This window comes from Sitophilus oryzae, unplaced genomic scaffold, assembly GCF_002938485.1.
Source record: "Sitophilus oryzae breed Bouriz unplaced genomic scaffold, Soryzae_2.0 scaffold_1057_pilon_pilon, whole genome shotgun sequence".
Lineage (NCBI taxonomy): Eukaryota > Metazoa > Arthropoda > Insecta > Coleoptera > Curculionidae > Sitophilus > Sitophilus oryzae.
Genome location: NW_022145679.1, coordinates 122,209 through 138,975, shown reverse-complemented (window position 1 = coordinate 138,975; position 16,767 = coordinate 122,209).

The following is a 16,767-nucleotide window of genomic DNA, read 5'->3' as shown; positions in this document are numbered from 1 at the left end:
TGCAATATTTTGCTCCAACTAGAAAAAAAGTACTATTTATAAACTCCATAAAAATAAAAGTGAGGTTAGTTCAACATTTATTCCTTATTTTCCTATTGTTTTATATTTGTATTTTTCAACTAACTCAAAAATAAATTTCTAATTTAACTATGCTTTTCAAATTTAAATAAATACTTACATTAAATGGTTTTCACAAAGGTAGATATAGATTTTTGAAGAACTTAAGGCTGGCGTCTTATTTTCTAGAGCCAGATTTTTCGCTGTTTCTCTTCGATAGGCTAATGTTAAATGTTTTTCCAGGAGTGGAAAGTATCGTACTATTGCAACCTGGTACCATACAGTATCGATACATCATTTTGAATTCGAAAATTAGTAAAAAACCTCGCCGAAAATCGTAACTCAATAGAATGTCAAAACAAAATAATACCTCGTGACGTCACTATCGTAAAAGCGAGGGTTAAAGTAGATCTCAATGCATCCGAAGTCCAATGACAGGCGAATTCGACGGTGCTCCTATTGAACCGAAATATTTTGACGCAATTTGCATCCGATATTTTTAGCTAGTAAGTCGGCAGTGGCGCAGGGTTAAATTTTTGTTTTAACTTTTGGCGTCTCAATTGTGTTTTAACTTCGCTGAAACATTTGTTTTTAAGAACAAGTTTAGTGGGAAGTAGGCAATTTCGGGATATTTGGCGAGGAAGTTATTTTTGAGTGTTTCAGTAATACAGCAGATAAATAGCGGAGAACAAGCGCCTTACGGTCCGGATCGGCCTACAAACGCGTAGGCGTACGCATTGCCGTTCTTGCCATTTTATTTTTATGCATAAAGAGATTCTTTACGTATACGTGCCAGGAGCGGCCGACTCGACCGTATGCCGTTGTTCTGTGTATTGCATGGTAGGTACAGATTATAATTACAGAGCTGTCATATTTCGGAACGAACTTTCGGATGCTTAATGTGACAGGCTTTTTTATTTCACAGGACAACTTCAAATTTCGGATGTCGTACCATCGGTTTTCGGATGCATGAGACTCCGGCTTAGAAGCTGACGTTTAACTATGATACAAATTACAAGGTATGATATTGCTCAGGTTGGTCGCTACGTCACGGGTGATAAACGGCACCATTGGTCGGCAAACTCTGCTGAACAGTGTCGAGCCGTTATTAACCATCTGTGAAATTTGGTGTGTCAAAATATTGAAATGGTACGCAGTATTAAGCTCGATGTCAAAACATAACATTTGGGGTTATGTCCTAATTCTCCCCTATTTTGGGCTTTTAGAGATTTTTAGGTCTTTTTTTTTATTATGGTGGCTTGATGTGGCAATTGAACAATACCGATATTTTGTTGTATGGCCTTGTCCACGGAGTGGTATGCGCAAACTTAACGAAATTGGAGCCGCTATCGATCATACCTTGTTTTCTTTGTACCATGGTTTTAGCGGACTTCTCATCAATTTGAATTTTAACCATTTATTACGGCATTAATACACCAGATAATTTTAAAAATATTTTGCAGAGGTGCTTTTTGGATTTAAAATGACATTTAAAGACCATTACTGGCTGCTGCTTGGAATTATTATAGTAGAGATTAATACTTTTGTTGTACAGGGTGCTTCTCTTGAACTATCCTGCAAAATGACAGACAACTGTGACTGTCATGTATCCTCTCTCACTGGACAGGCTATAACTGCAGAATGTGACCCTAACGCCAAAAACATGGTGCAAAACGTAATTAAAACATTCCTTCATATATATGTTGTTTTGGACAAGAACAGAATGAAATATTTTTTAGCAATGTTACAGGTGTTATTCACACCATTCACTTAGTCGTTTTCTATCTAAAACCCATTTCTTCAGTTACCTAGCAAATATAGTGTTTAAAACAAACCGAACATGCTTGGCTAGTGTATGTACACGGCCGAAAAAATCATATTTTGAAATTTTATCGAGGAAAAGCTTCCTACATCTCAAAATACTAAATTTTTATATTTCATTGATTTAACAGAGGTATAATAGAATCCGAAACAAACAAGTTAAAAGTTTTACCGAAAACAAAAGTTCTATTATTTGAGGTGCGGGAAGCTCAGTGAGTGGATCAACACGCCGATATTGTTACAAACTTTCAAACAATTTATTAGAGAATGTTTAGGTTTGCAGTCTCTCTATTTAGGAAATACGCGTAGTTTTCCACATCTGTTTTAGGGAATTCAGGTATAAAGATACACAAATACTACAAATTTATTGAAGTTCTAAACCATTCCAAAAAAAATAATAGAATTCTTAAACTTTTGTCAGTGTATGTACGTGTCTCTTCGATATTTGTCATGTTAATTAAAACGATTTTGTAAATACATGTGTTAATTGGAAGTCCATTGATTCTTTCGTAGCAATAGCGATTGTTTGTTGAAATAATTTTAATCTTATTTCTAAATTGTACATTAAGCTTGTAAATACGTGACGCAATACCGAAATAGTAATAAAAAGTTAGTAATGTGCAAGAAAAGGACGAAAGTGAAAAAACGCTAAAGAAGTTTAAAACGATTCTCGATCAAGTTCCTAATTATTACATTTTTTTGTTTCCTATTTTAGTTACCCAATTTATTTTCTTTGTTTTTATATTTTAATTTTTCTTTGTTTTCTTTATCTTCAATTTTAATTGTTTTGTTAATTTTATTTTATTTTCTGTAATATATGTTGCTTTAAGTTTATTTTCTTTTGTTTTTTTCTTCTATGTTTGTTCAAAGGATTAGGAGGAGAATCTTGCTCATTTGAAGCAATTTTCGGAAAGCGTTTGCTATTGTAGGTTCCATAAAGATTCACGCACAAAATAACATTGGAAATGAGCATCAGTTGACACTGCAGAAGAGATTTGGCGTTATTTTGATTTTCCAGATCCTGCTCTTGATAAAATAATTTATAGTTTATAAAAAACATAATTTTTTGGTCACGATGAAATTACTATTATGTAACAGATTATTCATGATACATATACAACCGGTATACTATACTAAAAGTCTGTCCAACGAGTCAGGAAGATTTCGATAGATGACAGAAAAAAAATTACTTGTTAATTAAAATGACAGACAACTGTTACTGTCATGGATCTTCTGGACAGACTATACAGAACAGAATACATAGCATGGATTTGAAGTTATTTGACTAGAAAGATATTTAGTTATATAGAAGTTGAAAATGCAATAGCATGGTTTTCTCATATTTTTTAATGATATACAGGAGTCTTAAATAAGGGCAAATATTGACGTCTATGTTTTTTCGCGAAAAAAATTTTTTTTTTTTTTAATTTTTGAAAAACATTTTGGATTTTTTAAAGCAATTTTCAGTAAGCAACATACGTAGAAGATTAAATTTACAAGAAAGAAACTGAAAAAGAGCCAGTGGTTCACCAAGGTTTAACCAATTTACCAACCCTGAAATGTTTATCTAATTTCTCCCACAATATAATATCGCAAACAGGTTTGGAAAAGTCCAAAATACATTTCTTTTCTTCTGAAATATTGGAATGAATACTGGATAATGATATATATTTTGAAAAAAATTATCATATGAAAATAGTTCAAAAAAATAATTTCTGATTTCGCTGATCGTCTGCTATGTCAAAAAGTTACAGGTGTAACCATAAAATATTACTATTTGTGCCAAAATGTTGTTACACACGCTACACGTGATTGGTTGTTTTGGATAAACACCCACTGTCCAAAAAATAATTGGTATACTGTTACCGAATGTACCTAATGAGAATATTGACGGCAAAAATACGGCTTTTGATTTGTTTTTATCATTGTAGCAGTCATTCTCGTCGATTTTGTTCATACAGTGTGGCCCAATTTCCTAGAGAGTAAGTCATTTAAATTTGGTAAACACTGGCATATTACAGGGTGGCGCTACTCATTTGAAGCGAGGTTTCAAGGAGACGACAGTTCATGATGAGGAAATGAAATTTGAGACCTTAGCGATTCATTTAAAACTTCATTTTAAAAATATATGGGTTCTACAGTATCTGCAAAAAAAGTTGCACATCGAAGTTGTGTTTTTTGTAATGGAATACCCTATATTTAAATTTATTTTTTAAATTCTTGAGGAAAAAAATAAGGTCATTTCATACAAGAGAAGCATATGACTAAAATGTAGGGTTTTTGACAGATTTTCATTTCACAAAATGAAAATAAATTTTAAATTTCAATAAAAGCTACCTAAATTATTATACCTGATATAGTAACCATCTTGATTGAAACCTTATTGCTTATATCAAATTAAAACTGACCCGAAACGTTACATGGCAGACAAATTAATAATGAACCTCAGTCGTTTTACAATAGAGTTACTCTTTTTAATTTTAAAATAGAACACAGTATATTATTACATATTTTTTTTTTTTTTTATTTTTTATTATAGTTATATTATAGGTCATATTATATTTTATGATTTAGTAATGGTAATTTTGTATTTGATAAAAATATGTGGCTGTGATATACCTAACGTTAATTTAGAAAAATTAGACGATTAAGAGTCAAATAATTGAACAGTATAAAAGAGGTACACGTTTGAATATTATATAGTACACGAATTATATGACAAAAATTAAATGTGTGTAATTGTCCCACGTTGGGCTCCATAAAATGATTCTTTTCTATTACAATACACTACAATATGTGGAATCATAAATTCGAAAAGCAAATATTTTCTCTCATGTTGTCGACAGTAGTTGTAGTTTTGTAAAAACGTCTTAACATTCCCTATAAAAAATGTATTAAATGGTGCGACTACGAAATTTGTTCATTTACAGAAAAGTTAAATATGTCAAAAACCTTACATTTTATCATTGTACTCAAAATGAATCATATTTTTTTTCTAAAAATAAAAAAATATGTTTAATTGTTATGAAAATATGGCAACGTCGTTTTGATTAAAAAATTGCTCTTTCCAAATATATGAGCCGCCCTCTTCTATTTGAAAAAATTGAGACATATCTGAAAAATACGGTTTGAGCATTTTCTAACTGGACCAGACCAAGACACTAAAAACATTAGACGATTCAAATCTATTTTTTCCAAGGCTCCTTGATTAAAAATACTAAAAGAAAAAAAAAAAAAAAAAAAAAAAAAAAAAAAAAAAAAAAAAAAAAAACAGGAAGCATACGATGCACGAGGCACCGTGAGATATGATTAACAAAATACCGATTTTTGAGCATCTTTTTGTAACCCGGCCAGAACAAGACGTAAATAACATTAGACGATCAAATATATTTTTTCCAGGCTCCTTGATTAAGAATTAGTGTTTTTAACATAGCCATGCACTCTAGATTGAATTTTCAAATTACGATTTTTATTAGCGATAATGCCAAAAGTTGACATATGTCATTTCTTTTCGGAATGTCATTTTTATCGAATTAAAGGAAAAGTTATTAATAAAAAATAAAAATTAAAATCAAAAATTGTAGTCATTGCCGGTGATGAAACAGGAAGTGACCAAAATCCAATTGAGTACCGTCAATCAATCTAATTTATGTCGTATACTAACATACCAAAAAACTGTTTTTTTATCTGAAAGAATTAAAAAAATAAAAAAAAAATAGGGGTGAGCCACTTTTGAGACGCACCGGTATAGTAAAATATAAATAAAAAAAAAAAAAAAAAAAACTATATTATTTAAAAAATACTTGAAATGATCTACATATATGCTTCTCAAAATTTCATTTCAATCACAAACTGTCGTTTCTCCTTGGAGGCCTCCGCTCGTAAGAAACGCGCACCCTGTATATTATTCCGCGCGTACAAATGGGACACTTAAAACAGAGCTTGATTTGAAATATGTCCCAAATTTTCGAAGAAAATACATAGTTTTTACCCATCCGTCCTTAAACGTATAACTATCTTTAAAATGAGATGAGAAAAAAACAAAAATGTACATTGGTTAAAGTTACTTTCGAGGACACAGGGCGACTTGAGAGCCTAAATTAAGAGAAATTCGCTGTATTTTTGCCTTTTCAGTTTTATACTATAGATAATCTCGACGACAACGGTCGATACTTTGAATATTTATTGAATATAGGTCACTGCCACTATTGCAACAACCTGTATATATTATTTGTTTTGATTGGTTTTTATGCTTTGCTCACAGATTTAGTTGACGCGCCAAACGAGTTACCTACCTACGTTCTGTAGATCAACACGCGATTTGTACGTAATCTAATTAATTAATCCAAATTGAATTTTAATAACACAATTCAACTTAAATGGATGAGAAGTTTATGTTTATATAATTGTCTGAATATTTATAATTGATATCGTGTTAATAATAGAGTAACTAAAATAAATACTTTTTCAAATTTTATTGAAAATTCTACAAAACTTTTTAGTACCACAGGTTCACCTTAAATGTCCTTGACCGTGCATAAAGGTCATGCAGCGTTGTCGCTTCCTATATGCTTGGTGCATTCTCCGCCGGTGCTGCCACCATCGGAGAATATCGTAAACAACAAATACACGGGTTTAAATATCGAGAATACGAAAAATCTATTATTTAATTATTCTAAAAATGTTATATAATGTATGCTATAAAATATTGTTTCGGGAGAGTTGAATAAGTATAGTAAACGAGAGCGTAATTAGCTCTCGTTTACGCCTTAACATTTTTTCGGCAGTTTTATTCACATTTGAAATTGTCATAGCACAACACGACGCCTAGTTCGGATTAGAAGTGTAGCCCTAGCAGTCAACTATAAAGCTTGTCAACTATTAAGGTTGGTTAGCGTGGTTATTTGGAGGGTGTTAATTCTTTTGTGTTTGGTCAAAAACTCTAACGTGATTGGTCGGGCTTAGTAGTTGCCTACTAGTGCTAGACACAAGTGTTCGGATTCCTTTTCACTTATTTTTTACTACCCGAAACAGCGTTACATCACATAAACCTCGTAACTGAGTGTTTTATAGTTTCAATAGCTGCACTAGCAAAAAACTAAAATACTTAGATATTATGACAAAGCCACGATTTCAATATTATTTTAATGCGATCCATATGAACTGTAACCGGAACGGCGTGAAATACATAGCAAAAATTTCTGATTTCTGCCGTATACAGCGCTGCGGTCGGAATTTGTTAAAATCAACTAAAATGTACCAAGCCTATATAATTTTGTTTATACAGTATAAGCATAAACCTTTCATCTGTTTAAACTTTGTGAATTCTAAAACTCTAAAACTTATTTCTCTCTCTTCTCTAGTCGGCTTTTATAGAAATTCCTGTATATTAATGAAATATTTAGACTAGTTCACTTATTGCATATCAAATAAATTATACCTGTATAATTGAATTCCTTTCCTTTCCACTAATTCATTTCGGTTTTGAGCTTCTCAGTATTCGGAGATTGAATGAAAATCTGTGGGTAAATGGTAAAAAACTGATCCGTTGTACGTACTGAGTACTAAATAAGGGTGAGATTTTAAAATATGATCAGTCGTTTTGTACTGCTGATCGAGCGTTCTATATTGTACCTAGCGCGTAATTTGCATAAATGAAATAAATAAATTATATTAAACATTTTGTTTTATTAATCCTAATAAGGTCTTTGGCCATGCTTGTCTTCTGATTTAATAATCCTGGTCATACACAGAAAGAACAAAACTGTTTTAATCAAAAGCGTTTTTTTTTCATGTGATGTCTCAATTCAAATTAAATGGGCTAACGCACACTGATCACTGTTTAGACAGGTTTAGGCTCAGCCAAAACAGTATAGCTTTTTCTGTATAAGTCCAGCCTAAGAAACAATAATTCTTCATTTGAAAATGAGAAAAATAAAGTTATTTTTATAATTGTATATTTTTTCTTGGGTGAATGCAGTGAGTAAATGCAGCGGCTATGGAGGCATTGGGAGAACAAACAGCATGCAACAACAACAAAAAATGTTGGTGGAATAATTACTTACCGGAGCAGAAAAACCAAAAACAAAAATTGTACTTCAAATGGCTACCAACTAAACAAGATGCGGATTACTTACCTTATAAACACCAAAGAGCAAAATTTAAGATGATAATGTTGGAAGAGAAGAATAACCAATAGGAAAAACGATGCCAAGAGTTAGAAAGCTACATAGGAGGAAGAAGAACATCAGAATCGTGGAAATTCATAAATTCCATTCGAAATAATAATAATTTTGGAAGAGAAGAATAACCAATAGGAAAAACGATGCCAAGAGTTAGAAAGCTACATAGGAGGAAGAAGAACATCAGAATCGTGGAAATTCATAAATTCCATTCGAAATAATAAGAAGACCAAGCTAAAACTTCATGTAATTGCGAAAGATAGTAATATTTCGAAAAAATGTTAAATGAACACAGAGATGAATATAAATTACAACCAAAAGAACTACCATTTAATTTAGGAGAACAAATTAACATCGAATTAGATCAATTAAAAACGGCAATTACCCAACTTAAAAATAAAAGATCAGGCGGCCCAGGAGGATTCCCCAATGAATTAATAAAATGTAGCACACCAAAACTTGACAGTTTTATTAAAACACTCTTTGAAAATTGTATCAATGGTCGGAACGGCGGAACCAAACCAAACCAAACCACAGGAATGGAACGAAGGATGGATAACTCCAATACATAAAAAAAGGCGCAATTAACATATGTGAGAATTATAGAGGTATTTCTGTTAACTGTTCATTGTATAGACTCTATGGCAAAATACTTAGCACATTAATAACAAATGACTATGACTTGTACCAGACAGAAGAGCAGTCGGGTTTCAAAGCCGGTCGCTTAACGGTAGATAATATTTTCTGCATAACACAATTAAGTGAGAAAGTGTTAGCTATAGGTGGAAAGATACACATGATTTTGTAGACCTAACCAAAGCGTATGATTCTATCCCCAATAAAACAACTTTTTGACGTACTCGACCGGTCACCAGTAAATATTACCCTTATAAAAGCAATAAAGGAAATCTACAAGAACCCGCTAGCACGAGTTAAAATTGGAGCCGAACTCACATCATTTAATATAAGTAAGGGCCTCCGACAAGGATGTGGTCTATCTCCAATTTTATTCAATATTTTGCTTAGATGCAGCATTGGAAATTGGAACAATGGAGCCGAAAATGTAGTGGAATGGGCATACCACTCGAAAATAAAACAATATATACCATTCACTACGCCGACGATCAAGTAATACTGTTCCGAGATGTAGATGACATTGAGTACATGTTTAGAAAATTAAATGAGGAGTATGATAGATGGGGTTTACAAATAAATTTTAAAAAGACAGAATATCTATGCGTTGGCAACAAAGAACAAGACCTAGAAATGGAAAACGGAAACAAAATAAAAATCATGTACAGAATTCACATATCTAGGTACTAACATACATAATAATGGAAAAAGCGACAATACCATCAATAATAGAATCAACAAAGCCAGAAACATTACAGGGGCACTAAATTCTATTCTTTGGCAAAAACATATAAATACCACAACAAAATCCCGCATATATGACACTACAGTTAAGAGCACACTTACGTATGGCGCGCTGAAGTATGGCAGATGAGCAAGTCCATGGAAGGAAAAGTTTTAGCAACTGAAATGGACTTCCTCAGAAGATCGGCAAGAAAATCAAAACTGGAAAAAGTGCGAAATGAAGAAATAAGAAGAATAACGAAAGAGATAACCATCATAGAAGAAATCCAAAATTAATCTGGTATGGGCATGTAAACAGAACGGGAGAAGAAAGGCTACCAAGGAATATAATGAAATGGATTCCAACTGGAAAAAGGAAACGAGGAAGAGCCCGAGAGGATTAAAACTACCATTTGGGCATATTTTAACCAGCCAGGACAAGACACGAAAAACATTAGACAATCAAATCTATTTTACCAAGGCTTCTTGATTAAAAATTAGTATTTTTAACACAGCCATGGCACTCTAGATTGAAATTTAAAATGTCAAAAGTTGACATATGATATGTCATTCTATTCAAAGTGTCGTTTTCTATCAAATGAAGCAAAAAAATACAGGGATGTCATTTAAAAATCAAAAGTTGTAGTCATTTCCGGTGAAAGAGGAAGTGACCAAAAACAATTGAATACGTCAATCAATCCTAAATTATGTCATATACTAACATACCAAATCTCGTTTTATCTGAAAAAATAAAAAAGTTATAGGGATGAGCCACTTTTGCGACGCACCCAGTAGATAGCCTTGTCTCTGGTACATACAACAAATTAATATCAAATAAATAAAACTAGCTTTCCAATATATAAACGTTTATTCTTCGAATCAAATAAAAATAATTAACAACTTCATTAAGTCACCTATGTCGCGGTCAGGAAAGATAAAATTCTCTGATCCTAAAAAATGGATCAAAAATCAAATAAAAATATTTCTCCTACTTATAATCTATATATGAACTACGTAACAACAAACTCAATAGTTTGACATTATCTGTTGATTGGTAGAGTCGGTATTTACATCATTGCTTTAGTGCATTTAACTCTTTTGTGATTCTTAGGTAAAATATGACACTTAAGTTACAATGGTATCAAACAGAAATGTTCATTGTTGCCTAAAATTACTCCAGAAAAAAATCTGGTAAGGAAATCACAAGCACTTATATACATCGGTAATAACTACACCTTATAGTGTATAAATGTAACTGTATAATACAAGAAATGTATTATGTACACAACACAAAAAGTTTCTAACAAATGGAAGGTTTATATTATTAAATTATAGAGAAAAAAAATGTGGAGTTCAATTTGGCAAGTCCAATACAAAAAAAGTATTCTGGTATACAATTATTTTGAGCAAGTGCCACATGACATACTATGTCAAAATGATTTTTAATTAGCCATGCTGAATTACTCCCACATAATTTTTTGACATCTCTATAATAAATCCTATTTTTTGTGAACTTTTTGGTTATAACCAGTATATAGGTTTATTGTGTTGAACAAATTAACCGTCAAATCTATGACTATAAATTCAACCATTGTCAGTCATTTAATAAAAATATACACAATCAATTTCGGAATTGTATAGACTGTTCTACACAATTCAATGTATTAAACAAAAATTTATAACATTTGACTAAATTGGAACCAAAAAATTAAAAAAAAAATACTAATAATAACATTCAAAATATAAATAAATTAAAAATATATTTAATAAACAAAAAACAATATCGACATGCCATTGTAAACATCAACCTGAGGGAAAAATGTTACTCTATATTACTAAAACACAGTTGGCTTCGAAATGAAGATCGCTGTTATTTAAAAGTGAAATTATGTGTTGGATACCATCGATCTTCATTTCTAAGCCAACTTGACGTTGTTTTTTTTGATCATACGCTAGATAAATGAGTTTTCTTCAAATTATAGAAAGACTTAACTGATTTAAAGTGTATAGTCTGTCCAAAGGGAGAGTCTCTGACAGTGGCAGTTGTATCTGTCATTTTAATTCACACTTCCCTGAGTCGTTGGACAGGCTATCTTAAGATAAGCTAAATCAGGAAGACAGTTGAGTCAGTATATTCTTTTATTCGATAAAAATATATAGAACGAATATATTTTTATTATTTAAAAAGCAGTAATAGCTAAAGTCTGTGAAACGAGAGGATACCTGACAGTTACAGTTGTTATCTGTCATTTTAATTCACATTTAAGTTGAATTCTGTCATTCTCTGGATGTCGTCTGTCGAAATATCCCCTGACTCGTTGCCCAGACTTTAAACACCTGTATTAAACAAGGTTTGACCAATTTTCCTTGTAGTGTTTTATTCACAGGGTTAACAAACAACGAGAGCACCTGTTTCATTAAAACAGGAAGACGGCGAAATTAATTTTTATCACTGTCACACCTTTCTTAATTCATTAAAAAAATTAAGTATGATGGAACTGTCTTCTTCCGTGAATATGACACTCTATTCTTAGTTCAACGTAGGCCAAACTGAACTATTATATTTATACATAAAAATCTTGAAAACTTCTATCCTATTCGCTTCTTAAAAAAATATTTGTAAAGCCTGCACAACCATCGTTCAAGCATACGTCATATGTTGTCGTGCTCTTTCTTTCACGTTAAAACGGGATGAACTGAACCAAAATAAATAAAAACCAAGCATTATAACAAATTAATAAAATCGAAATGCGATCAATTACTATTAGAGAATGAGTGGGAAGGGGGTTAATCACTGCGACCTTACAGATCTATTGTGTCCGATCAATTACTATATTCAGAACATACTTTACGGTTTCTGAACAATATGAACTGATCTCAGACACACCCTAAAGGGGATATAGATAAATAATGATGACGTAACATTGAACGATCACTCTACAGACTATATCAATGAAATGTATAGAATTATAATGATTGGCCCAAATCAAACATAAACACTATACAGATGAGCGTCCGGATTGCACAACGACCTTAGCGCGAGGCCGCGGGCAGCCCTGTAGACAGGCGAGACATCGACGCTTTGCTGCGCGCCGATTTCACAAAATAAATAATTTTAAAACTGCCGTCATTTCGTTAATAATTATCGTATCGTGCTGATTTTTGCATAGAAATACTCATGAGTCTTTAGCGCTTCCGACAAGCCTAAATAACTGGATTATTTTTTATATTTTCGATTTGTTTATATTGCCCGAGCATATTATAACTTTGAGATAAAAATTTCTGTTATAAATTTTAAACTGACATATGAATACTATCATTTAATTAGTTATACATTTAGTTACAACATATTCAAAATTTAGGTCTATCAGTTTATGCCAGCAGTAATAACGAGTATAAATAAAAAAAAACGGTCAGTACAACGCTCGCCGTTTTTATCGCACGTTCAGCTTTGGGTTTAGTTTTAGCGCTATTTTTACAGAAAAAAAAATTCTGAACTTTGATCAAATGACAAGAACATTATCATTGCCAATATCTCCTGGTTATAATGTAGTTATTTTTTCTAAATATTGCATTGTTTTAAATTGTCTTAAAAAAACTTGAATTATGCGGCTTTTTTTGCGAGAGCTACCGGAGCTGCGTTAATAAAGAGATGACTATGATTTTTATCTCAAAATTATAATATGCTCGGGCAATGTAAACAAATCGAAAATATAAAAAATAATCCAGTTATTTAGGCTTGTCGGAAGCGCTAAAGACTCATGAGTATTTCTATGCAAAAATTAGTACGATACGATAATTATTAACGAAATGACGGCAGTTTTAAAATTATTTATTTTGTTAAATCGGCGCGCAGCAAAACGTCGATGTCTCGCTTGCCTACTGGGCTGCCCGCGGCCACGCGCTGGGGTATTTGTGCAATCCGGACGCTCAAATATAAGTTTGAAAATTTAAATTTTATAGAATTTGAGATATTTTTTGGGATATATGTTAATAATTTAAAATAAAATACATCATCAAAACTTCAACTAAAGAGAAAGATTTGTTTTGGATTTCTAACTCTAAGAATAAATGATTTATAGTTCAATGGTCTCCCTAGGTGTATAATGCAGGTGTGACTCTACTTCACCTTAATTGGAAAAAAAGAATGAACACTACTACGCTGTCATGGATTTCATATTCTATTTTTACAGTGTTTCGCTGTTATCTACTTCCCAGAATGGTATGATTGTATATGGATAGTATAAATATTTAAAAAAGAGAAATAGAAATATAAAATACGGTTCAAAACATGCTTAACAATTTTGGTAAGTATTTTATCATACACAGTGTCAAATGTCGAAACAAGAAAAAGTAATATGAGAAGAACTATATATTATTATACAGAGTACTATTAGATATTAAAGACACAGAGTATTTGCTGAATAACATATAAAAGTGCATCCATAGAATTAACATTTTCAGTATCATCAATCATTTCAAACTCTGTTTATAAAAAATATGTTAAATTACGACTAAGCCAAAATTCGTTTGGTAGAAAACACTAAAAAAGTGAAACTTAGACAAAGCAAAGTTTACACAAAGACTTGCCAAGCAAAATACCTTGAACTGTGTAAAAAAGTTATGTAATCATATAAACAACGTTTTCAAAATATAAGCTAAAATTACTTGATGAATTTTAACTGCCAAATCTATACGAGTTTACGACTTATTTATTAAAAAACATGCGTCTAATCAGATATAATACTCTCACTTTTTTACTTCTTGAAATTTTAAAAAAATACATACTTTCATCAAAGACTGATAAGATATGTGTGTGAAAGGATGACTAAATATGACAGAGATAGCTAGAGGTACTCTACTTAAAAAGTTTAAAGAGAAAAATACTTGGCAACTGCAATGCTTCATATTATTTTAAATAATGTAGTCTGTATTTAAAGGGTAAGACCAAGAAAATATAGTTTTGTACCAGGTTGATAGACAGAGAAACAAAGAGACATGCAATGTTGCCGGTTCTTACACGGCTTTAAAACTGCTCATCGGGACAAAAATCAGACGATACCGCATAGAAGAAATGTGGTTAACACATACCATTTTTTGTTTCTTTTTAGTATGTTTGATTTACCCAATAGGATATCTCCATCATTATTTTAACACGTTAAAATCCAGACCACACAGATTAAGATTTCCAAATCAGAATCCCGGTGTAATCCCCGAAATCCCGATATCAAATCCCGGGATCCCAAAAATCTCGAAAAATTTAAATGCTCAATCTAAAATGAATTGATTTTATACACTTTAGTCTTTCAAAGATCATATTTTATTTATACTAAGCAGAACGTCAATAAAGTTAAATTTCCGTGTTTACTATATTTCATTTTTTTGCAACAAGAATTGTATTTTTTTTTCTTACTAAATATGAATTTTTTTTGTCTATTTTAATAAAGCTCTTTTCTTATTTTCTTTTTGATATATGTAGCTGCATTTTTATTAAGTATTTCTTTATTAAAATAATTAAATTTCTCATTCTGATAGGGAGGATTATAGGTTGAAAGGGGGGATCGCAAGATTATAGGTTTCCAACCAAAGGAAAACAGGATCCCAATCCCGAATTGGAAAATTTTGCACTATATGAATGCTTCATTCAGAACCTCCAAACTAGTGGAATAAGTCTAGAGGTATAAAAGTTTATAATAATTCACAACGTTAAAAAAACAATTAAAATTAATAGAATATCCTAGCAACAGCTGGCGGTAATCTGTTGTATTCACAGAGAAAGCCTAATATTTAGCTTATAAAACAATAAACTTTTGATTTCTAACCAAAATTTTTCTTGACGGGTGATAATCAAAGTCCAAAATGACATTCCTCGCAAATTTTGAAGTATAATCAAAGAGTAGATAAGACAAGAGGCGACAGTGAACAAAGAAGTCGAATTTTGCGAGAGAGACGCAGATATATTAAAATTTAAAGGTCCCATCAAGTCCCATTTTATCTGTTGCCAAGTATATTTCTTTGAAAAATAAACAAGATTTTCTGAAAATAAATTAATAATATAAGAAGAATATAAGTAACGTATGTTAATACGGAAATGTAAATTTTTAGTTTAGGTTGGTTTAGGTTCTTTTTTCGCAATGTACTGTTAATATAAAAGAAACAGAATGACTAACTAAGTTGATCGATTTCAAAGATAAACGATAAAATCTGAAAATCTGACAACGGCGTATTTTATTTATTCTAACCTATGATTTTAGGACGCTAATCAGGATTAAACATAAACAAATCTGATTAGTTGTTTTCTTGCATTTTTGCCTTTTTAAAGTGTGTGTTTCAGAGTTTTTCGATATATTATCGGTTTGAGAGTTTTTAAGGTTTAATTTTAGTATCGTTTTTGTTGCGTACTAATTTGTAATTATTGTTAAATATGAATACTGAACAGGACACGAGTAGCAGGAAAACACGAGATGGTGGCAATGTGTGTGCTTATAAAGACTGCAAAAATAGGTCTTATTCTTCGACAAACATAATATTTCACTCGTTTCCAAAGGATCCTGAAAATTATTTTTTTAGAAATATACTATATAATTATGTTATTAAACTAAATGTAATCCATAGATCGAAGACATGGTTAGAAGCTTGTAATATATTTTTACAAAGAAAATTGAGCAACTCTATTTTTTTGTACATAAACTCCACATTGTGATATTGTAGAATCGAGGGGAGATAATCACCGCGACTTTATAGATCTATTGTGTGTTCATTGTAATATTACACTTGTTCAAGTCCATATGTAAAAAAATACACGTAAATAAAACACTTCTTACAAATCGACTTGGTCACTTTATCTTGTTTACCAACGATATACAAAATATTGCTTTTATTATCTTTATTCCCCGACAAATATGTTTCTAATTATAATTTATTTTATATAATAATTATAAAACTCATTTTTTTTCGTTTCTATTTATTTCTTTACCCATACAGTAACTATTTATAAGCTATACAGGCAAGTTTTAATAATAGTCTATTTCAAATTTCCCGCGAAAAAGTTACGAAAATTTAAAGGGACAAGCGAGACGAGGTCACTCTCCCCACCACTCAAACATGAAAGGTACCGCGCGAACTGTCGTCTCTTGTCTTATCTACTCTTTGGTATAATTAAGATGAAAAGTCAAAAGTTTGTTAACTTTTTCCACTAATTGAAAATTACTACCACTAATTATGACGTTATGAATGCTTACATTAAAATTAGGTCAACAACTTCTACTGCTAATTGAAACTACTAATTTATTCCACTGATTTCGAGATTACATTAAAATTAGAGAAATAAATATTTACGCTAATTAATTGA